Source organism: Ixodes scapularis, unplaced genomic scaffold (genome assembly GCF_016920785.2).
Source record: "Ixodes scapularis isolate PalLabHiFi unplaced genomic scaffold, ASM1692078v2 PGA_scaffold48__2_contigs__length_671460, whole genome shotgun sequence".
Classification (NCBI taxonomy): domain Eukaryota; kingdom Metazoa; phylum Arthropoda; class Arachnida; order Ixodida; family Ixodidae; genus Ixodes; species Ixodes scapularis.
The window spans coordinates 265,423-284,086 of record NW_024609877.1 but is presented as its reverse complement, the minus strand read 5'-3'; the positions used below and the strand labels follow the sequence as shown (position 1 = coordinate 284,086).

Below are 18,664 nucleotides of genomic sequence, written 5' to 3'. Positions count from 1 at the left end.
GGACACATTCCGACTGCAGTCACGCAGCCCAGTTCTTTCAATGCTGAAGGAATCGGGGAGCTGCTAAAACGATAGAAGCAGTGGCTGGACATGAACGGAGAATACTTACAAAAAACTGGCATAGTTTTGTGCCTGTCGGCTCATTTATTTCTTCGGCAGCGATAGAAGTCCCAGTCTACCTTGATTGACTATTGGACGTTTTTTTTTAGGGGAGGGGGAGAAAGGGGGACTTTTAAACATTTCAACGATAACACCCGATCCAACAGGCTTCTGCAATGTGTGCTACATTCAATGAAAGCAGGTGAAACACACCCAATGAAAGCAACCCCGAAAAGTTCCCTCTAAAAAGCGCTTGTTCCGTCAGTGTGTACTTCTAAAAAATTAGTGCTTGTTCCGCCAGTGTCTACATGACCTTTGTACTATTTATAGCGCTTGTTCCTGTCAGTGTGTACTTGGCCTTTGCGCTATTTATTTATAATATGCAGATCCAACTAGCCCACCTTATTATTTTAGTACATTTTCTTCTAACTTTGGTGACAGCACCTTCAGGGGCTTCATTGCTAAAAAGACTGTGAAAAAAAAAAATAATGATAAAACGAACAAGAGTTTGCGAATAGTACAAAGGATATTGGGAATGCCCCGAAAACAATACTGCCATCATGCAGAAACATTACCGTCAGTTCCACCAAATGACATTTCTGTGATTGGCACATCAGCTCGCGATCCGTCGCACGTGGAACCTAAAGCGGCCCTGTTGGCGACAAGATGTTTTGGTGGCGCCACCTCGCGAGCACTCTCCTGTGACGGAGCGGGTAGGATGCGAGCAGACAACGCGCTACGTAATAGCACGCGGTGGCTATGTTAGTTTGCATCTATGCCAATTAAGATCAGCTTATTTATAAAGAAACGTATAACGTTTTTGTGAGTGATCTTTCTAATGAATAACAGGGCTTCAAAATTGCTTTTTATACAAAAAAAAAAAACAATTTTCAAATGTTTAAACAAGCAGCAATGTGAAGCTCCAAACAAGCCTGAAGTTTCACATTACAGCTTGCTCAACGTGCGTCAGGGCTGTTCACAGCCTCTGATTCTTGTTTGTTTTTTTTATCTCTGGAGGTTTCTGTAAAAAAAGGCTTTGCATTCACCAGAGTAAATGACATACCATCATCTTAGCTGTGCACACGTGCACAATTGTGTTGCAATGCACCGCACACATGTTTTAGCTACATTAAGCTTGCCGATACCGACGCCTGTATCCAAGTGTGACTCGACAGTTGCTGGCAACCAAATGCACGTCAACAACTGACGCTTAGCTCCTTCCACATCAAATATGTGGAAAAGAAGTTTGTCACCTCACAACTTCTGGTCGAAAGAAAAGCAGAAATTTTCGTTACTTCTTAAATTGTCGGCCTTGGCCCGGCAAAATTCAGGCGATTGATTGATTTGTTCCTATTCAATTTCTACTACGAATTATTTACAAATATAAAATCGCTCGCTGAGAAGTGCATCACATATTGTGTGTAATTCTCTGGGTCTGCAAAATCAAACATACAAATGGTAGTAATTCATAGCAGGTGGATACCTCATTTTTGGGGGAGGCTGAAGTGTAACCGATAAACTAAATTTAACAACCTTCCATCGCGAGGGAGCCTCGCATGTTTCGCGTCGGCCAGGTGAATAAGCAGGGATTTAATTAGACCAACTCCGGAAGCCAGCGTGCCAGTTCTTTTGAGGAAATGTTTGTTTAAAGGTTTACAAAACTTACAGAACACAGTGGAACCAACAGGATACCTGCAGTTGCTTTCCCTAAAGTGTTTACCATATATACACAAGCGAAAGATCAACGGATTTCACATTCCTATGTCCAAGTTGATGAGACATTTCTTTCTCAGTTTTATTTTGTCTGAATCATAATAAAAAAAATACACACTTAGCGCCGCGGTAGATGTTGCAGTGGAATAAAGCGCTGGATATCCTATTTTCATCATCCAGTTTTTTGTACTTGGGTAGAGAACAGCACACCACCATCCCAGAAGTTCAACACCCCAGTGCCAAAAGTGTTTGTTAGCATGACTGTGTGCCTTTGTTTAGTTTTCATAAAATGTCCCACTACAAATATCACCTTATCAAATAAACATAACGCACGAAGCAGGCTTTGCTGCGTGTTGTCCATACAGTGCATGAAGCGAGCCGACGAGCCGAGGGATCCAAGATCTGCGCAGTCTGTACTAGTACCACTAAATAAGCTACGCTTCAGAGAAGTGACACTTCCCCATCTTGTGGCTTAAAATCATGGTTGCCAGTTATCCACAGCTTTATTTGAAATCACAGGAAATGCTTTTCCATCCTCCACGAATGTTTAAACAGTTCACGACAGAGCAAAGCTGTATTGCATGAGCTTCCTAACACCGAATCTAATGCTGAGGAAGTCACACTTTTGAATAATGACGATCGGCAGTTACGTCTGCTCTGCATGGGCACCAAGATGGCGGCACCCACAACAATATCAGGAACAGAGTGCCAATACTCTAAGCGTAGCTCATTTAGTGGCTCTAGTCTGTCCTACCCGCGACGTCACGATCAAATGATGAGGATGATAGCTAGAGAAGCAGCCCCTGTAGTTTGCGCACACTGCCAATACTGCATTCTGCATTAAATCAAAGTGTTACAAACTGGCCAAGAGTCCGGACTTTCCAGCAAAAATGCCAGTGCCGAAATACAATGCAGGACCGGAGGTCTCTCTAGTTTTGTCCAGACTGCAGCTGCAGTTGCGATGCCGCTGACGTCTGCTTCGCCCCGAGCACACGCTCTTAGAGCGCAAAATCTGTTGGTGCTGCATTCCAACAACCGCTTAAAGGTCACTCCCAAGCAAACAGACGGTCTGCAAACCGCTGACCATGCATCGAGGGTTAACGGACACACAAGTGTTCTTCTGTTCTCCGCTCCTAAACCAACGCAATGTTTTTTTTTGTATTTTCTCATCATTTCTTTTGTTTTGTTTTTTTGTGACGTCTATAATGGGATTTTTGAAGGAAACAGTGGGCATGGTTATTCCCTTTGCATTATCTTCTTTATCCAAAACTGCTCGGATTGCTTTATTGTCAGATTCAGGCATCGAAATGCAAACTGTGAGCATGGCCCCGAAAAAATCAACAAGCAGACGTGGACAAATTAAAAGTAATGAAAATATAGCTTAGTTACTTTTTTTTGTCATGTAAGTGTACCTCAAACGACTAGACACATTTGCAACCAATCTAACTATATTCTTAAACTTAAAGAAGCACTGAAGTGGACCTTCGAGTTGGCCTTCTTAAGGTGACAACTAAATTTATGCATCAGAAGCCTTGGAAAAGGCTACATTACAATCATGCATGGCATTTATCCCTATTAAAAACATGCCCAAACATCAGAGAAAAGAAGCATGTCTATGTTGCATTGAATTTTTAAACAGGGAAAAACAGCTCACTTAGAGGCCATAGGTTGAGTTACTGCTAGTCAAATACAAACTCTAAAAAACTCCTTCAGTGCCTCTTCAATTACATTTTACTTCAAGTAGCCATCATCCTAACTTAGTTATCTTTTCAGAGTAACTTTTGCATCTCTGCTCGTGGTGATGGCAACAAAGCGTTCTCCAAAATAGAGTTCCGACTGCATAGTGAGCACCTGGTTCAAACATTTCCGGGATATGGAGCCACGAGAAGCAAACTCTCCTTCTCACTAGATCACACAACTAAGCTGCTACTTCATTGTCACCTCTTTTAAGAGTGCAAAACCACAATTGCTTACACAGAAAAAAGAAAGGCAAATTATCCCAGTGTGAAACTGAGTACCCAACATTGGTTTTGACCCATATCTCAGCAAATTGAGAAGCTCTCAACCACAACAACCCTGCTAAACTCAATAAAAAATTTTTTTTAAATGTTTAGCGAAAATTGTTGATGGATGCATTTTTAAACACTAGAACTTTCTGAAAAGTGGGTCGATTACAATATGTCACTACACATCACACTCACACGGCTCTACCTGTTGTGTTATTTTCCGTGTACCCTATGCTAAAAGAAAAAAATATGTCTTGGATCTACCATTTCTGACAGAACTGGTGCCCTCCGTGGGAGACTTTTTTTTTCGGGAAATCTTTGGTAGGAAACAAAGGGCGACACTTAAAAGGAGAGTGATGAAGGTCTTTGCACAAACTCGGGAGCAAAAGATATGTCACAATGGGCACAAAAGAGGCGGTTCAGGAGCTGAATGTACGTGACCGTAGCTCAGTGGACTGAATGGGATCTAGCTTTGTTTCTTGAGGAAACGTTTGGACTCACTGAATAGCCACGCACACACAAGTTCCTACTACGAAACTCTCAAACCAGGGATTCGGAAAACAGTGAATTAACAGTCGAACCGTCATACTCAGCCTAGCTTGCCTAATTCCCTCTGCACGTCTCCTCTCCTCTCCTATACACTATTGCCTCCTTGCCCCTCCCCAATAGTTTGACCTCTTTCCCTGTGTGCAGAGAGTGCACAAAAGCTCAACCTCCATTCTCGGTCTCTTTCTTTTCCTTCATTGCTACCGTCCTATCTTAAGAAAGTAGACATCAGGGTTGCCTGCCTTGCAAAAAACACAGGGTTTGACATCACTCATTGTACTATGACAGTTGGATCAAGGCTCCAGGCATGCACACATGCCAGTTCTCTCCCCAGGAGCGGGTCTCTGACGAACTATCTGCACGAAAGGAGGAAGGTCTCCCTCTCTCTAACATGGAAAAGAGGAATTGAGGGAGTTTCCTCCTTTCTGGTTGTTCATCACACTTTAAGGGGGAACACTGATCTTGGAGCTTTTTTCCTTATTTTAAGACCAAACTTAAAGAAACTGCACAAGCTTGTTCAGCTTTTTGTGCTGATTTCATATATCTGGTCTCATTCCCTCAGTCAGTAGAATTGTCCTCAAGATAATTAAAACCTGCCTGCCTTTGTTTAGAGGTACGATAGAGAAGAAACTGCTCCACAAAACACCCTTTTTAATACATGGCTAGATACTATGAAGTGTAGAGAATACAATGTTTGAAGTACTTTTAAGATAAACCCATTATTAGTGATTTTACCACATATTAAAGTTCAGTGCTGAATGCATGGCTAACAAATAATAAAGCAAAAGATCAAATAAAACATTTTCTAGACATATTAAAAACTCTGTTCTCAACATTTTATGTTTCACACATTTAGCTACACATTCAGGAAAGGTTATACTTCTATCTGCTCTAGATGCTGAGACATCTCCCCTGCAAATTTTCGAGTCCAAATATTGTGTTTTGTGAAAACAGTTTTAGAGTCAATTTCAATGCATATTCAGCCCGCATATAGATTATAAATTGATTCATAGCTCAAATATTCATGCACGAAATTAGAAGCCTGGTAGATTCAGAATAACAACAAGCATCGCATTTTCAAAAGAATGCAGTTTTAGGAAGTTTTTGGCTCCAAAGACAAATGTCCCCTTTTAAGGCTATGGCACAGGCTATAGCTTTAGCTTTGCTGCTACAAAAAGGTAAGAAGCTAAAATTTTACGCCTCCCACATGAAAATCGGTCTGTCTGGAGCTGGATTATGGAACTGGTCCTGGCTGGATCCAGATGAAAATAAGAGTTAATCCAGCTGGGACAAGTCCTATACTTAAGCTAAGCCCCTGCTGGAGTGATTTTGATCTGGGTTGTAAAGTAACCTTGCCAGATCAAAGAGTCCAGACCGTTGTTGCCAAACCATAAATTTCTTTAGCAAAAATAACTAAGACGAGCTTACGAGCACGCATTGTTGCTGGGATCAACTGTGCGAGGGCGCCTACTTTGACTTATATGTGTAAGCCAAATTTTGGCCGTATCATGATTTTGGGCAAAGCGGTTGATAAAACTGAGCAAAAACTGCTTAAAGCTTTTGATATAGAAAAGGAAGGCACAACATGCATCAGTCAAACTTCAGTTTCTTTACATAGGAATGAGGTGGCCTTTTTGAAGCATGTGTCGACACAATAGTGACGTGGATTGTTAGTGGGATGCTTTTCCTTTAATTAAGTATTCAGTTGAAGTTCAGCACTTGTCCTGTCCACACCTTCCTCGTCTTTGTTATTCATGCGCTGTTTCCAAACGCTTTCTAGGCTGTTTAAACTTTTTTGTAGAAAACGAGCAGGTTCAGGTGCCAATCAAGAAGTTAATTAATGACCTCTTGATTAACTTCTTGATAAGCTAATTCAAAATTTAATTATGTGGTTGCCTGAGTAATCAATTATTTAATTATATGATTGCTTGATTGATCAATTATTCAATTATGTGGCTGCTTCCCTGAAAGCAACGAACAAACCATCAATAGCTGCACTAATCCTAAACAAAGCTGAAAGTAAGTCACATGCATAAAACCATGCTTCCCTGAATGTTCTGGTGAATTTACATCAATAAATATATGCTAGGGGCAGCACTTTACAGCAGTGACAGGAGCAGTTTCCAAATCTGACGAACGTAACATAAAAAATGAAGCACCGAAATGGATGGACAGCGACGTAACAAATGCTAATTACCAATTCATTTTGTGTAGTTATTTTCTAATGTCTTCAAGTAAACCAACTCTCTTATTTCATCAGAGAAGTAATTGCCCTCTTCGACTGTGCTTCTTTTATGTGTCCGTTTTTCTTTTCTACAAAGTGTACTTTTCTGAGACCTGGAATATATGTACTTGCAATGTTCAATGGGAGCGGAATGGGAACGGCAACATGATGACAGTTCACCACGCTCTGCGTTTTTTCGTCGTTCAGGTTAGTGGTGAACCTCTATCCTTGTGCGTTAAAAGATGTAGTGACATATTTTTACTCGCGTTCCCATGCCCAAGTGTGCTGCAGTCTATGATGCATGAGTGTTATATGTTGTTACATCACTACTGCTGCTTTCTGGTGATATGGAAACCAACCCAAGCCCTGGACAGACCTCGCCCTTCGGTCCGATTCGAATGCTCTGCCAGAGCCTTCATTAGCGGAAGTCATGTCTCTGCTGTAAAGTTTAAATACCCGTTCGCGAAGATTTGGAAAAGGTCAGGCTGGTATGATTAATCTGTGGACGAGATTAAATAAAAGCAAAAGTTAATCAAAAGTAAAGTAGCTGACATCATAACTCGACTGTCAACACACGGATCACAAACAAGCGTGCTTGACGATCTTTCACAAGAATTTCGAATAGCCTAACAAACCGTCCAAGTTGTACAGAGAGAAAACACTGCCCTGTGCGCACGACTCAATGACTTTGATGGTAGGTTGCGCAGTGACAATGTTATTTTTTATGGTGTTTCTGAATCGCCGTATGAGTCGTGGTCCCAAACAAAGAAAAAGTGAAAAATTCTTTATCTACATGTGCCAACTTTCAGCTAAGGCCAGACAGCATTGATTGTGTGCACCGCTTGGGCATCTTTCAAGTTAACAAATGCCAACCGATCATGGTTAAGTTTTTAACTTTTAAAGTAAGAGAGAAAATGCTCGCATCACACCCTAGCTTGAAATTATTGAGTGTTTCGGCATAAAGTACCTCGTTCAGTCATTAGAATTGTTTCAAAACAAATCTGCATGTTTTATTCTTTCTATCATCACACTTCTAGTGAAACATCTATAAGCTATCATTATCTTTGTCTAATCTTGCTTTACACAAACAGCTTCCTTGCTTGTCTCTTTTTCATAAAATTTACTACCATTCTGCCCTGCATGAAAACCTACTAGCAGCCCTGTCATGTATTTTCCAGTGATTGGATCCTCAACATAAGGTTGGCGTCCTGTCTAGCAACACAAATGAATTTTTCTATTCGTTCATCCCTCCACTTCTATTCAATGGAGCCACCATCCTCACCATATGCCAACCTTACCTGACCCGATTGCTGTCGAAAATGCCTTGTCTTTCTTGTTATTTTCTGATGTATCATAAGTGTTTATAAGTGTTTATTTTTGCCATTTTTTTTGCTTATGTGTTTGCCACTCCCCTCTGTAATGTCTTCTGACCCTGAGGGTAAGTAAATAAATATCTAAATACTTCAATGTGACAAACTGTAATCAATTTTGAAATCCTCTATGGTTGCCAAAAGTAAACTTTCACTACAGTTAAATTGCTTCTGGTTCCTTTACCACATGCTATTGCAGGGTACATTTCCACAACTATGTTAGCAAAAGCTCCCCAAGCAACCAGTCCCATAAATCGAAAAGCTATGAAAGCCATAATAATGGCAGTAACAGCATACCAGGTTTTCGTATCGTGGCCTTTCGTTCTAGTCAGAATTGAACTTCCATTCAGGTTTATGGCACATTTACTGTCATTCATACGAATTCTAACTTATCGGTAGAAAGGCAAGCATTCTTCCACAGTAGTGCATTGAAGAAAGTGCATGGGGAGTTAAGGCATTCTCGTAAGCTTTCCTGGCTCCAACTACTTTATGACCAATACATTTCCCGAGACTTCCCTAAATTTTCTTGGAGAAATATCTAGTTTGCACTGAAAGGCCACCAACTTTTTTTAGATTTGAACTAAACAAATAAATGCCACTCTTGGCTTCTTTCTTTTTCTTCTTTTTTGCCGACACCGCAATTAATATAGAGCATGAAACTGCTGATGTGGTTGCTATGAAACTAGAAACCAACAGCTTGTCCCCAATATACATCCGTGCAAATATACTGCAAACAAACCGGCGAGCATACAATTGTGGCAACTCAGTATTGTCACCTGTTGAAATAACGATTCCAAAAGAAGAGACCAAGAAATAAATTTAACAAAGTGATAGTGATGAGTGAAATGTCGTCCTCACAACTCGGGTCTCTGGCTCAAATGAATGAAAAAGCAGACTGCCCCAGCCGTAACCGCCGTGCATCCCACAGAGTAACCTTCACCGAAAGGCCAGCGTAAATGCGTCGGTTGGCCTTCCGATGTTCGCAAAGGTCCCGTAACCGCTTTCACACTACTAACCTTCGGGTCGTTGGTAAACATACGAAAGCCACGCGGCGATGCTGACATTTCTTCGTCCCTCTCAATAGGATTCCCGCTGTCGTGGCCCGCTGACATTCCTTTCTTAAGCACAGCAAGCGGTTAATTCTTGCTTTGTCGGTATGTCAGTGCCATCAGTTACAACTGACGCATATATCGGCTCTTTTGTTCATGACACGCTTTGCAGACACCAGTTTAAAGTGTGTGCAAATAAACCATTTTCAGAGATCACCAATTCAGGAGGTTCTGGCACGAAAATATGTGAGCATGCACTCGATTGAGTGCAGGCACGCCCTCAACCAGGGAAGCTAGATCCTGCTGGCTCCACTAAGCTGCAATGACCTAGATCGGGCCCCCAAAATGTCCTTATTGCGCCCATTGTTGCTCATCGTTTTTTCCCCCCTAAGCTCGGCCTAGAATGCCTCTTTGCTCTCCTTCCTAATATGCACATTGTTTCAACCTGAAAATCCTCAAACCCCATTTTTAGACGGGGCAGTGCCAAATATTTCTAAACAGGTGGATTAATAAGCCGATATCTTTATGCCCGCACCATCCACAAGGGTCGTTCTCTTTCGAATTCCGTCTCTTCGTCGTATTTCATGTTGAGGTTTCAAATGGGCAACCGTTAGGATGGCGTTCATATCTACCCTAAGGTTCAAGTTTATCTAAAACTCAAACTCTGGGGCAAGATCCGTTGGTCGCCCGATGCAGTGTGCAGTCTAAGGTTCAAAAAAGCAGCCCCGGACAATTCGTAGACCTGTCAAACCACACAATTCGAAAAGGAAAGTCGCCACAGCGCGTTTTGGGGAATTCGTTTAACGCCGGCCTATCGCCGATTGCGTTCGGCAGCTAAGGCCGCGTAACTGCCGCATATCGAGCAGACAATGGTCTTTATCTCAAGCCGACAACACGTTATGCGATGTCGATCGGCTGTTGACACCTGCAGTTTTTCGGAAGCCACAATGAAACTTTGCTCAACAAAGACAACCCGGGTCGTCAAAGGTCAGCTTACGGGATTTCTCTCGATTTCCAAGCTCGGGCCAGAAGGCTATGCTGCAAGCTACATGCCTCGGGGCTGACCACAGCATTATGTCGTAAGTTTTCGCCTTCGTAACGCGCCTCGCAAGTGTCACCCAGGCTCCATTTCAGGCTCGGCATCAAAGCTGTATCCTGGAGATTTTGTCGCTCTTCGTTAGGCTTAGTGAATCAAATATAAGGACGTTTATTCATTTGTCCTTCATTTTCCGAGGAGGGTGAGGGAAAAAGGTACCGGCTTTCAATAGCAACTCGTCGCAATGTCCGACCGAGACCACGCTGCTGTTCGGAGCGACCGAAAGTCTACTACCACTCACTCGTCACCGGCCGATGTTGCATCCTAGCTGGGATTTACTAGAGAAGGAAGCGGCGTGGACGAGCGTGTTAGAGTAGACGGAGGGTGCAAGTCCGGCCAGTCGAGCATGGTGTTGTCCTGTCGCCAACACTGTGCCCTTCTAGTTCGGGGGAAGGAACAGAGAGAGAGAGAGAGAAAATGAAGCCAGGACCCACCACGGAAAAGCAGGCCGAAGCGATCCCTCCTCTTCAGACACAGTCAGTCGTCAGTAGAATGTCCCACCACCTCGGAATAGCGACATCACAGAGCTGTGCGGCGTCTCCTGCGGAAAAGGGCACACGGCACAACTCAGATCGTTGAGCGACTATTCTGCAATACTGCTTCCAACCAAACTGAAAACTGAAAAAAATTAAAAAAAAAAAGAGTAGAAAAAAAGAAGAAAAAAGAAGTAACACTTGAAATAGAAATTAAAAGAGAGCGAGGGGCAGGGTAAGGAAGGGTTGAGATCCCACGCGAACAAAACCAAGCGGTATGACACGGCACAGCTATAACAATAACAATAATAACGTAAGAGAGCGCTGCATGGGAGAGGGGGTTGGCTCGAAGGGCCGAGGGTGAAATAGATGATTTCTGTACGTCTCTTTACCGCTGTCACGTGACGTCACGAGCGGCGCCCGGGCCGCTGCTGAGGCACAACTTGCAAAGGCGCCGCTGCCGTTCGCGGGCATAGTCAGCTCAATGGCGGGTTATTGCACCCCGTCAAAAGGTTGGCGCTCGCCGCTGAGCTTCGTTACACACTGATAAGGAGCCCCGGTCGCACTCCAAACGAAGGGTTCCAATGACACTCCGCGCGTAACCGCTGTTACGGCCCTTCCAGTTCACACCGACCGAAACGCACGCACACCGGCTCCTAGCACGGTTGGCACGGTCCTACAGTCCTACCGCCCTGCTGTTTGTCGATTGCGATCTGTGTGTTGTCAGGGTAGCGAAAATCGTCGGCTCTCCGCCATCTTTGGTTCCTATTGGTCCCCGTGTCTGTCAGCGAGATGAAATGAACGTACTGAAATATTCGCGATTACCACAAAGAGCAGATTGGAAAGAACCTTAGGAAACAGCCGAAAATCATCAATGTCTGTCGGAACTGATACAAAACAGAAATGTAAGGCGGTTTGTCAAGCGTTCCAACAGTTATGATGAACGGGGCTGGATCTTCTGTGCTTCTTGCGTGCTAGACTTATGTTACCCGCGTACAACTATTGGGACAGATTCGGGTGAGCGTGGCTACGAAATACCGAAAAGAAACCTAAGGAACCCGCGGTGCACTCGGCCAAAGACTCGGAGGAGCGTAAAAATCAAGATGGCGGACGCTCGGGAGTTGTCAGCGGTCTGCCTACAGGTTCGAAATGGAGGAGTCCGCCAATGTTTTTATTTTGGTCTGGTGGGCGCGGTCGCCGCGTGGTGGTCGAACCCGGAACTAGCAGACGCCGCTCGCCAGCTGAGCAGCTTCCGCCCTTGGCCTCTTCCGCCTCTTCCCGTCAGTGGGTCAATGAAACCACGTGGTTCGCCTACCGCCGCCGCTGCCGCCACGCTACCGGCACGACCGCCGCGTCGATTCTCCCGGAAGCAAGCTTCTCCTCACGGCAGCGATACTGTGGGGAGCAGCTCCGCATCTTGGGATTTCTACATTGTTTGCACCTACGTCACATGATGAGATCGAACACCGGCAACCACCTTGCTGGTGCTTTATTTGACTGCCATGGTAAACTGCGCCGCGTTCGGCTGTAGAAAATGTTAGAGCAGTGGTTCTGAAATAGGGGTCCGCGGAAGACATTCCAGGGATCCGCGAAGCCCTGCCTCATCAATCAAGCCCAGTAATGAAAAGTTTTTGTTTTATAAGTGTTTTAATTTTTGAGTAAGTTTTCTCGCGTGTATGTCAATCAGAGAAGTCTACTTTACAGTAGCCTTTAGTTATATCCATTTCTTAAATCATTATGATAATTAACCTATACCTTCAGCTTCCCCTCACCACGAACTTCATCATCCCCGTCGACTCACAAGGGGTCCAGAAACATCAATAGTTAAGAGCCACTGCGTTAGAGAAACAAAACAAGATGGAGGTTTATAACGTACCCCGGCGATCGTTCGATCGGCGGACGGCGTGTTCCGCGACAGAGCAGCTGTCAAAGAAGAGAAGACACAAGTGGCAGAGAAGGCTAAAGAAAGAGCCGACATCCATGATGCGGACGCACATCCGTGCATTTCTTTAGCGGCGAGCACACAGAGTGACGGCACTTTCCCAACGAGTTTTTGTTCGTTGAAGTCTTTGCATCGGTTTGGCCCATTCGTGACATGGATATACATGTAGCCTTTCACTTCATCACGCTGTTAATTCAACGATACAAGCAACAGTGAATGCTCGCGTTAACTGTTTACCAGCACTTTGTGAGGCAGGACCAACTTCCTTAATTAGAAGAAATTTAAATTGCGGTTCGCTCGTCAAATATTTGCGGGGCTCCAGTGATTTATACGCCACCGACACGACAGCTCCTCGCGCCAAAATTCTTGCGTTAGCGACATAGCTCGTAGCGTTCTTTTGCGAGATCGACTGCTATCATAACTCGAATGGGCCGGCGCTCGCTCGACGCGGCCTAGGCCATCTGTCGGCAGCACTTCTCACTACGAGTGCATTGTGTGCGAAGAGGTGGCATAGACCTTACAAGTTTTTCTCCATGTCATCATACCAACTCGCCCAACTTACAACACTTCTGCCCAAAACACGATTCAGCTCTTTTTTTTTTTTTTTCCTTTATTTGAAAGAGGTAAGTTTACCCCTTGATTTTTTCGCTGTAAACTCCCACCACCTGCCTCTACCTCTGTAGGGTCATTCCTTGCCAAAGGGGACATGGCAATTTTTTCATGGCTGGAATATGTAGGGAAAAGAAAAATTTATTTAAATAAAAAAAAAAAAAACACAAAACTAAAAAAAAAGAATAGCAATTTTTTTTAAAATAAACTTTATTTTTGCTCATGTCATGGCCTCCATTTCTGGAATTTATATAAAACCTGTGTGTTTACGAAAATACACTGAAAAAAAGTTGCGTACCATACACATATAGGTGGGCGCCTATTTACTTAATAACGTGCCTTATATGACAGTAAAATACAAACATTGAAAGACGCCATTTTCAGTCCAAATAGGAGCTCCAACAAGAAGAGACCTTATGAGATTTCTTTATTTTTTTTTAGTCAACTTGAAGTTGAGTGTTAGCAACAATATTTTTTTGGTCTGTTCTCATAGAAACCATAATTGAATTGCAGGTGCTAAATTTTCAAGGCCGCGTTTTGTTGCGTTTTAATTAAATGGCAAAATCTCCAGTTTATGCAAAAACAGCTTTATTAACCCCCCCCCCCCTTTTTTTTTTCAAAAAAAAAAAAAAAAAGCATAGTGGGCACTGGGTTTTGGAACTTTCGAAACAGCAAAAACTTCAATCCACATCCTCTCTTCATATCAAACAATTAGAGCAGGACTTTCTATTGTTGCTGACAATTTTTTTCTTTTTTTTTTTGTAAAGATGAGCTTTTAAGATTATGCCTCGTAGGCGACGCACGCCGGCGTTCGCCAACGAGGCGTCAACGGTGTGAGACGCCGTCGCAAGGTCTTCAACGCTCTCCTGAAAACACATTTTCTTCAGTTGAAGTGGACGTTATCCTGACTTCCATGCATCCGTATCCTGTTCAAGTTACGCAATGATATTGGTGCCTTAATCTTACTCTACTTCTGCCCAAGCAACTGGCGAAGAACGTAGGCCTGCATCGTCTGCTTCCCGAGTTTGGGAATGCATACTGCGCGTCGGCATCGTCTGCCGTATGCCCCCCCCCCCCCCCCCCCCAAAAAAAAAAAAAAAAAATTCAGGACGGGTAGTTTTTTACCCATGTGAAATGATGGCGTTGATTTCGCGTCTCTACCGAACTTAAATGTATTTTATTAGAACGTGTAGTGCTACTAAAAGCATTGTAGTGATGACATAAGGATTTCCCTCTTTGCGGCGGACGCCTCACGCCCCTGAGGTTCCGCTCATGTGCAGTATTGTAGACTCCGGAATAGACTGGGAGGCCAGCAGAACATGTCTCGATTTCTGAGCTCACTAGTGTTTTTAAAGAAGAAGTGTGTTTGATAAGAGGTGGGAGCTAGACGGGTGCCGTCTTCGTTACCTGAGTGTCAGGCTCAGCGGACATCAGATAAGGTAATAACCGTCTTGGTAAGCCGGCTTTTCAACAAATTGTTTATTAAATTTTTATTCAATGGTTTCATGGCTCATGTTGAAAGTGCACTATTGAAGCCAACTACTATCAGAGGCTTGACGAATTCACAGAATTTGAGAAAGGGTAATAGTTTCTTCGATACTATTTATCGACCGGTTTTCGCGTTTTACCTTTCATTTAAATATTTCGCGCAAAAAGATTGATACAAGCCCTGGCCACAATGACGTTTAGAAGAGTGACGAAGTCGTTTCCGTGACGCCGTCACTATCTTCTATCTTCTATCTATCTTCAATAAATTTTAGTTCTAGAGGTTTCCCCAGGAACTTATATCAGAGGGGGTGGGGGGGGGGGGGGGGGGGGGTTATGGGTGAAGGGGGGGCATCGAATATATAGGAGTCGTTGAAAAACAAGGTGGGAGTACACCCCCGTAAAAGGGGGGGGGGGGGGTGTAGGGAAATCACAGCTTAGTTCTATCCGAATATAATTAAGTTCAATGACAAAGCGACATCACTGTTATCATTTTGCATCGGTAAAGAGCTACGCGGTTTGAATTGCTCATTGAGCAGTGGAATTACGTCGCCTACGAGATGGGCGCCTGGACGCATGGTAAGAAAAGCTCATATTAAAAATAATAATAATAATAATAGTAGTTTCTCAGGAACAACAGTAGGTGCATTTGTAATTTGTTTATATGTTGAAGAGATGAGGTGGATTCAACTTATGACTATATCGAAGGTTCGGGGCCCCGACGTCCACACTGCTTTTTTCTGGCTCTCAACAACGCCGTTTCTGCATAAACTGGAGATTGTGTCATTGAATTAAAACGACACAAAACGAGGCTTTGAAAATTTGATACATGAAGTTCAATTGATTATCCTATGAGAACAAAATAAAAAGAAAGTATTATATCTACCATTCAACTACAAGTTGACTAAAAAAAAGAAATCCTATAAAGTCTTCTTTTTGGAGCTCCTATTTGGACTCAAAATGGCGCCTTTCAATGTCTTTGTGTTACTGTAAGATAGGACATGTTACTAAGTAATTAGCCGCCCACCTAAATTTGTGGGGTACGCAAACGTTTTTTCACAATGTTTTTCTTAACTACGCGGGTTTCGTGCAAATTCCACAAATTTAAGGCATGATATCAGCAAAAATAAACTTTATTCTTTCACAAAAAAAAAAAAAAAATTCTTTCCTTGGAGTTCAAAGACTTCTTAATCCAAATGAATTTTTTCGGTCATGTACATGAAATAAATTGCCGCGTATCCTGTAGCAAATCGCAGTGCGGTATGCTGAGAAACCGATCTCTGCAGGTCACCTGCAGTGCCTTAAAATGTGTTGGTTCCGAAGAGAAGGACGCGGGAAAGAAAAAGAGGAGTGTAGAACTCCGACGTCACGCGGCTGCGGTGGCGCTGTTGTCGGCACGGCGCATACTCGCGCGAATGTGGTTTCCGCGCACGCGCAGTGAGACAGGGCATGCTGCCCACGCCAAATTTGGCGGGAAAAGTGATGTCACGTGACCTGACGTCATGTGACCTATACACCAATCCGATTTCACCGCTAAATTTGGCGGGGAAATTGATGTCACGTAACCTGACGTCGCGTGATTTACAAACAAACCGGAGCGCCCCTAGCGGACGCCACCGGCGCCGCGCATGCGCGATGGGGGTGTGGGCAAAAAGCTCGCCATCGCCCATAAACAAAACATTGAAATGCGATGTTGTCGGCGTCGGTGTGAGTCCCCCTGCCCTTTTTCGCGTTCGAATTGTTGGTTCTACGCCTTCCTAGCGATGTCTGACTATCTTGAGCGGCGTCAGCGAAATTACCGAGGCTCGTTACACCGCTAAACTTCGCGTGACTAATGTGACATGTGGCGAATCATTCTGCGTGGACGCCGCAGATTGTACGCTAAAGCCTGATTCGCATGATGAAATTTCGCTCGGAATTTTCAGTCGCGACGCCGCTCGGGCTGCAAAAGCGTGAACCGTAGCTGAGATGGTCGACGACGATACTGAAAATCGCAAGCAGAATCGGACCAACTGAATTAGGCATAACAAGTCGGTGTTGGTCACTGGTAACAATGACCAACATCTCCTTGTATCTACTGTTTACATCGAGCCTGCTTACCAACCTTCAAATTTAAGTCTTTTGAGGCCTGCACTCACTTCTTATCGCAAGTACCGGGCCAACATTTGGTCTACGGACCGGCGTCGTCTAAGAGAGCAGACGACAAGCAGAAACGTTTTAAAGAGCAGACGACGATTTGAACAATCAAGCGGCCGTTTGAACTTGAAGACGCACTGAACGTAGTCCACAGGTGGTCCGCACAACTTGACAGTTTTCTGGCGTTCATGTTGGAACAAAACGAATAAAATCTGATGACCACAAGTATCCGTGAATTCAACCCAAAGTGCTTCCCGCCCAAGCAATCGTTGTCCGACGGCGTCTGCTTTTCCCTATTCACGGCACATATCTAGATTCTCGGACGAACCGAGCTCGTGAAAACTGACCTTCAAACCTTTCTCGACACTTTTGGTACGGCCCCAGTCGCAGCGTTTTGACGAGAAGGCAGGTTTTTGTCTGGTTCCTTTCAAAACCTGTGTTGCCAGATGGTCCCACCGAAAAACCGCCAAACGGCTGGGAGGTATAGCCCAAATATAGCCAAAGCCATAAAATAAATATAGCCCAAAATAGCCAAGACTAAAAAGAACGATTTTTAAGCCTTTTATTGACAATTTTTCATACGCGCAAAAAACATGTTAAATTCTATTTTTGAACCCTCTGATGCGCCACTTTTTGTGTGCATTAGGTCCCCTGATATATAAAAAAAATGCTTCAGAAGGATGAAAATTTCTGAAACAATTAATTACCCATCCTTTGTAGGATTTCAGAAATAGAAAACTTACATGAACAGCTGTATTATGAGGCCCGGGAGTTATAACCATACAGTAAAATAACAGAATGCAGGAGCAGAAGTGCCAGAACTGGGAGTTTCAAACCAGCACCCCTTAAGGTTCTTACCAATAACCCACCCGTCTATTTTTCTTTGTGTAGAATATGAGCGTCCCCCGTTCCGGTTCACGCTATGTTTGATTGTGTTTCATTTCTTAAAGTTGGCGATGACTAAGAATTTTCGCAGTGGGCACCAAAGCTGCGTTTGGAGAGTTCAGTCTACGTCCGGGTAGAAGACGCGCTACCGGACCTGTAAAAACAGTGCAATTTGTTTGTTTGATTTGCTTCACTGCGCTGTGGGGAGACCGCTTGAACTCTGTTAGCATTGCTTCTCTGCGCATTGTGAAAACCCCGACGTTTGTAGAAGTTTGAAGCCATCCTCCTTCCTCTCTCTCCTCTCAACTAGCCAAAAGAGAAACAATTTTTTTTCGAAACTGACTAGAAGTTCGAAAATTAACTAATCGAACCTCAAAGTTCGACGTCGAACCTAAGGTTCGTCAAGAGTTCGCCGCACCCTTAGATATAGCCCAAAAATAGCCACATAGCCAAACGCGAAATTTTGACGCCAACTAGAAAAAAATGTAGCCCAATTTGGCTATATATAGCCCAATCTGGCAACACTGTGAATCAAAACAACGCAGGAATACACGTCTGGCATGGGGACTTTTGCCCACAGCCCCAGACCGGAAGTGCGACCGACGCGCCACCACCGCGCCGTGACGTCACAGAGATGAGTTCGTGTATACACCGGTGTAGTTCCTCCGCTAGCGGGAAAATTGACGTCACGTGACCCGACGTCATCTTACCTTTTCATGTACATATTCATTTTATTTTATCTATTTATTTCAATACCCTCAGGGCCCAGGGGCATTACAGAGGGGGTGGACATAAAATATTGGCTCTGCATCAAATTCAAACAAGACAACTTGGTTATAAATGTTAGTACGGCATAATCCCAGCAAAAAACAGTAGTTAGAGCTTTTCTAAATAAATCTATCGATGGAATAGTTATTAATGATGCGGGAAGGTGGTTTTATTCAGATGACGTTCTAGGGGTGAAAGAGTTTATGTAAGCTGAAGTTTCGCAATGAGGTATGCCAACTTTAAGTTTGTGATCAATGCGGGGA

At 43.7% G+C, this 18,664-nt stretch overlaps 1 protein-coding gene across 5 annotated transcripts in view; it reads right to left on the bottom strand.

Annotated features, from left to right (window-relative positions):
* Nucleotides 1-11,286, bottom strand: part of LOC8041250 (ecdysone-induced protein 74EF) — a 354,809-nt gene extending 343,523 nt beyond the window's left edge. For 2 of the 5 annotated variants that reach the window (XM_042293160.1, XM_042293164.1), the window contains exons 1-2: nucleotides 10,969-11,286; nucleotides 10,538-10,644 (exon numbers count right to left, since the gene is read on the bottom strand). The gene's annotated coding sequence lies outside the window, so the exon portion shown is untranslated. The other 3 variants (XM_042293162.1, XM_042293161.1, XM_042293163.1) reach the window with 3 other exon arrangements.
* Nucleotides 11,287-18,664: the final 7,378 nt, after the last annotated feature.